Source organism: Malurus melanocephalus, unplaced genomic scaffold (assembly GCF_030028575.1).
Source record: "Malurus melanocephalus ecotype Western Australia unplaced genomic scaffold, MMel_1.1 scaffold_604, whole genome shotgun sequence".
NCBI lineage: Eukaryota > Metazoa > Chordata > Aves > Passeriformes > Maluridae > Malurus > Malurus melanocephalus.
In genome coordinates, this window is record NW_026623836.1 from 92,514 (window position 1) to 98,284 (window position 5,771).

Here is a 5,771-nt window from a genome sequence, read left to right on the forward strand (position 1 = left end):
CATCCCATCCCATCCCATCCCATCCCATCCCATCCCATCCCATCCCATCCCACTGCCTCGGCTGCTGCTCAGCACCACCTTTGTCCTCTCACAGACATCCCCAGCGCTGAATTAGGGCGAGCTCTGCCTGGGATCAGGGGTGCAGGGAGCAGAGGAGCTGCGGGTGGAGCTGGAGGGGTTTTGGCAGGATGGGTGAGCGGGGCAAGAAGGAGCTGCGGTGAAAGAGAGCTCAGCCGCGCTCCCTCCAGCTACAYCTCCTCGGGCTGGGCTTTTGAAAGCGCAGGGTTTTTGTAGAGAAAAAGCAGCCTGAAGTGGCACCGAGGCGGACACAATAGTGGGAAGGTGGCCCCGGAGAGGCGCAGGGGCTCCATTTCCAGTTCAACAGCGACCTCTGCTCCCGGCAGCCTGMAGCGCTCCTGTCCCCATCCTCCCGGCTTGGGGACACCTCCAGACGGATGGATCGCCTCCCTCTGCTTCCTCTGCGGGGAATAAGGACACATCTCTCACACGCGGGCAGCCACCGTGACCTTCAAATCCCATCAGACCGAGCCCAGGGCTCCGCGGCCCCGGCAGTTGTTAAAGCATCTCAGGATTTACCTTTTCCTCCTCGGCTGGTATTTAACCAGATGCCGAGAGAGACAAGGACACCTGCTTCCTAAATGGATTGTTTTCAGCACGCCCCAAGAGGGAACACAGATATATGTGCGMTCTCTCGCACACACAAGGCTTGTGTGGATCTCTGGAACAGAGTTGTTCAAGCGAGGGAAACCAAAAGGAAGGTGCACCTTCTGAACCTCCCCACCAGCTCTCATCCATGTTTTGAATTAACCAAGCTAGTCATAATACTTACACATTCCAGGACACAAATTTAAAATTTCATCCAAYTCCTGGTACTTTCCATGAACAAACACCATTACAAACATACTGCATGAACTTTTGRTAACTKAATAGGCAGAATTTAGGAAGAAAGTGACATAACCTTTTAAACCAGCATTATAAAGAAATTGTGGAGTTCAAAATAAATATYACAGGAAGACAGTGGATGTGGTTTCATGCRCATTGCCTATGCTCCTACTCACCAGTGTGAGTSACWAAACAATGATCTTTTTAATAGAATGATTACTTTATGTCAAATTAATGCCCAGGGCTGGGGGCATTGTCAGGGGAGGAGGCACAGCTGAAATTCTGTGACACCGCTTACACCAGAGCCACTTTGAGCTCTGCCGCCCACAGGACCATTCCCAACACAGCGAGGGTGAAAGATCTGCTCAGCTCCTCGAAACATCCTCAGCTCTCTGCTCTCAACTCAACACTTCCACATCACAAGATCTGCRATGTCCAGGGCTCCTCTGATACTTCACAAAGCCAGATCACAACTCACAGCTATGAGAGTTCCCCTCTTTGCCAGCAGCAGAGAATCGCACAGGAAATCCCACCCATGCCATGCCAGGGGTCCAGCACTGAGGATCCTSTGCCAGGCTGCAGAAATCAGTGGCAGTTCTCACTCCAACAATTCACCCAAAGGCACACAGTCCTCGGGGGGCTGGCACACTGCAGAGCACCTTCCCTGAGTGCCCTGCATGGGAGAGACCCACAGCAGCTGGGATTCACACAGAATGGGGTTTCTAGATCCTCTGAGGCTCAGCAGATCCCTCTCACKGGGAACTGAAGGATGCTCCCCACCCCAGTAAAGCCACCCAGCAGCAGATCCACCCCAGAYCCTGCAAAYGCTGCAGTGCCCAGGAAGAAAAAGRRCAGCTCCAAAAAGCCTCAAGCACTGGAAAAATCTATTTTGGGCTAAACTGAGACAGCAAAGTGAGAATCTTGCACCTTGCAAGCTCCAGAGATATTTTATGAGCTSCCCAAAAATAACAATCAAAATATCTTAATGTTGTTAGGTAAAATAGCTTTTAAGACTGCAGCGTCCTCTACATGGGAAAGCTCCACTCTGCTCCTCCTTTCTCCMTGCCCACTCACACAACTGCAGTGCAAGTCATTGGGATAATTCTTAGAAAAAGCAGCAAAGAAAATGAAGGTCAGTTTAAAATACCCTCTCAGCTGTAGATTAAAAAAAAACCAAGCTAAAAATAACTGTTTTGAGCAAGGCAGAAGAGCTATTAAGCAACTTTTAAATTGCTGCAGCCAAGAGTGTCCAAAGCTTGGACAGAATTTGGCAGAAAACAGAGAATAGATMGCTGTAGCTCCTGAGGATTGTGTTGTGCTCAACCCACATATAGTTATATTTATTTTTAAAAAAGCATTGATAAACATGACCTTAGTACAAATCAATGTTTTGTTTTGGTGTTTATAGGAAGTGTTCACATCAACTTTAACAAACAATTTGCAGAAAATTTGTCCCGTTTTCCACGACTTTGTGTGGCTTTATTGCTGCCCTGTTTATTTGCTCAGTGTGACCTCGTTTGTGTGCACAGGACTGCACCTGCATCCCCAYAGAGCTCCAGAACCCAAAGGCAGAGAGCTCTAACAGATGAAGCTGCAGTTCATCAAAAAATACTAATGCACAGACCTCTGTGTGTGTGCATCTAAGGATCCTACATAAACAAAGCCCTTACAGCAGATATTTCAGTAAAAACAGGGATATTAACCCTTATCTCCCCTTTTGATGTGCAGATATTTCAGATAAAATATTTCAGTAAAAACAGGGATATTAACCCTAGAGATGGGTTTTCTTGTCCTAGAGATGGTTTGCCAGCTATTCCCAGATCAAACATTTCTARCACAGCATCGCTATTGACTCTGTGCTCAGCAGAGGGGTTTTATCTGAAGTTTATAATTTCTTCCTGGACAAAACCTGCCCATCACCACCCAGTCACACCCAGTCTGTCCCCAAACACCAGTGAAATGGCCCTGTTTGGTGTCTGCCCTCCAAGGCAGCTTTGAACTCCAGCCAAGAGCCCAGAATCCAAAATCACAGCATCACTCCAGCCTTTCTGAGCTCCCCAGCCAAACTGAGAATATTCTGCTTCCCCACACCCAGAGGTGGCTGTGCCCTTCTCTCCACAGCCCTCACACCCTCTAATGGGGACAGCTATGGGTGCATGAGCATCCATCCCATTTTCAGCACTTAGACTTCATAACTCTTCCCATTTTGTCACCCTTAATATTTATAAGACACCGAGCAAATGATTGATTTTCCCTCGGACCCCTTGCCATTCACTGCTGCTTATCTCCTGCGTGGAGGGGGCAATCAACAGATTTATAACAGCCCATAAAAGTTGTTTCCAAAAGTACAGTTTCTTTGTGTGTGATCATTTCTAATAACTCTCAGGCACGATAGCAATTACTGACAAAAGTCAGCCTCTGTTAATAGAGTTTATCTCAGTTCATCATATATCCTTTGTCAGTGGAAGCATTTTGACAAGCCTGGGGTTAATTAAAACCAAGAAGACAATAAAATACACCTAATCAAACATTACAGGTACAGAAATCAATTAGCAGATTTATGGCACTTTGGAGCCCTCTATAACGTGSAAAATTCAAAGAAACTGTCAGTTCCATCCCCCCCAAGACAGTGTAATTGAATTTCTAATTGAAACTATTTTTCAATAGGTAACACAATCCGCAAAGTTTGATTTGCATTAAAGTGGCATCTGCAGAGGACAGAGGAATCTAAAAAAAAATAAAGAAAATCCAGGCTGCTCCTGTCATTACCAGCAATAATTCTTATTATTTGCATATTTAAAATTTTGCTGAAGCCCTTTAGAACCAACAGAGTGGCAAAGTCTTTTGCCAAGAGAGCTCTAGACACCAAGATTTCTGCAGGAAGAGTTCATCTGGATGAAAAAGAGGATGAAAAAGGGTGGGCAGAAATGAGCAATAAGATGGCCAGAAAACTGTTTGGGCCTGGGCAGAGCCCAAGGGATGATGATTTATCCCTAAGGGATGGACAGTAGGACCAGAGTGGCAGGACAGAGCATCCCAGCAGGCAGGGAACAATCAGAACTGTGTGCTGGAGGGTGGCTGACAGGAACCTGGTGACATTCAGAGACAAATGCCACCACTGRGCTGCTGGGCTTTTGTCTCTGGCTGCAAATCTTCACACAGACAGAGCAGCTGGGGCTGCTTTGTGGCCCAGGTCTGACAGGACTGTTCAGATCACCCAGCTCCAAACCAGATCTYGACAAGAACAACAAAATAGGTTCTAAAAGGCCAAATTCTGTTGTTCCCCAGAATTTCTCTCAGAAATGCAATGGGACAGAAAGCACAGGCATGCAGCCTAATTGCACCCAGTCCTGCTCAGTCTGTATTATCTATATYTTACACTGCTCCATTTCTTCTGCTGCTCGTAAGACACAGCTAGGAGCTATCTCTCAGTAATTTACTGGGAAATGGGAAAGRCTAGAAATGAAAAGTCAGGAGAAATGAAGATACAAGGTCAACAGAAAGCTTTGCAGTACTTGCATCTCTTTCAGTGCGGTGAACCAGATTAACCTCTGCTTTCAGCACTCAGATATCTGGAATCCAATATAAACAAAAGTATGTTATTTAAAATGAAGTATTAACCATTTGCTTAACTTGTAGTAAAAATGTTCATTACATTTTTAATGTTAYACGATGAAACAAAAGAAAAAAAGTAAGATTGGTTTTATTGAAATATTGTAAGTCCAAACTCCATTTTGCTGGGCCCTGCTTTGTGAGAAGCTCAGCAGAAATAAAAGCAGAAGATTTTAAAATCAAAACTCTGGGCAAAACATAACATAAAAGAGAAAAGAATGAATCAATAACAATATGGGACTTTCTAGTGATTTTCTCCTGTTTTAAGGAAACTGGGCAAATAAAAAAGGCTCTCCAATTCCACCCAGTTTTGTTTTACTGCTGTCTCARCAGCACCTCATCTGCAAGAAAAGCACCTGCAGAGAACACACCTACAGGAGCTTCACAAAGCATCAAACCTTATCCCAGAGAGGAAGGGCATCCCCAGGCAGCTGCCTTGGCAGGAAAAATCAACAGGAGAGGCACAAGAATGAGGATCTTCTCCAGCCACCTCTAATGGAGATCTACTCTGCAGAGGAGAGATTCCCCACGTTACCAGAGACAGCTCTTCATCTGGGTAGCACTTGCTGTGAAATTAAATCCTGGCACATTTGGGAAATGGTCCATGGAGAGGTGATTAATTCTATTAGAGGACGTGGAGGAAACTCCTTCTTATTTCCTTTGTTAGGGAACAGAACAAGGGTCCAGAATTCAGACTGTACCAGAGCAGGTCCTTGAAATTGTCCCTGCCAGGGACAGGGTTACCATTACACATCTGTTCCTGTGGGAAGTGTCCTTCACCTCTGCATTTCCCAGCGTTTTGGAAGTGGGAAGGCTTTGCTCTGGCTCTTCYTCCCCTCCCACAGTGGTTGCATGGAGAGGTGGCTGCAGTTGGACATTCCCTGGTACCACAACCCTCACCCTCCTTATTTCAATAGGATCAAGCAAAAGATTAGATTTGGTTTTTGCAGCCTACAATGCCCACCATTTAAACTGTTCTAGAGGTCCCAGCATGCCTTTTGGAAGGGAGCTGATCCCAGATGGCAGTGAAGCATCACTCACCATCCACTCTATGAAGGGACACATTTTCTGGTGCAGTTTTTTTTCTTTTTATTAACAGTTGTGGTTGTTTGATGGTTTTTGTTTTTTATTTTRGGTTATTTTCCTTCCTCATCTTTCACTCCCTTCCACTGCAAGTACATCTTTTTGCTTACTCAGTTCCTTACCCACACTGCTTGTTCCAAAAGAATTGGAGGATTTCTGGCATTGAGAAGTCA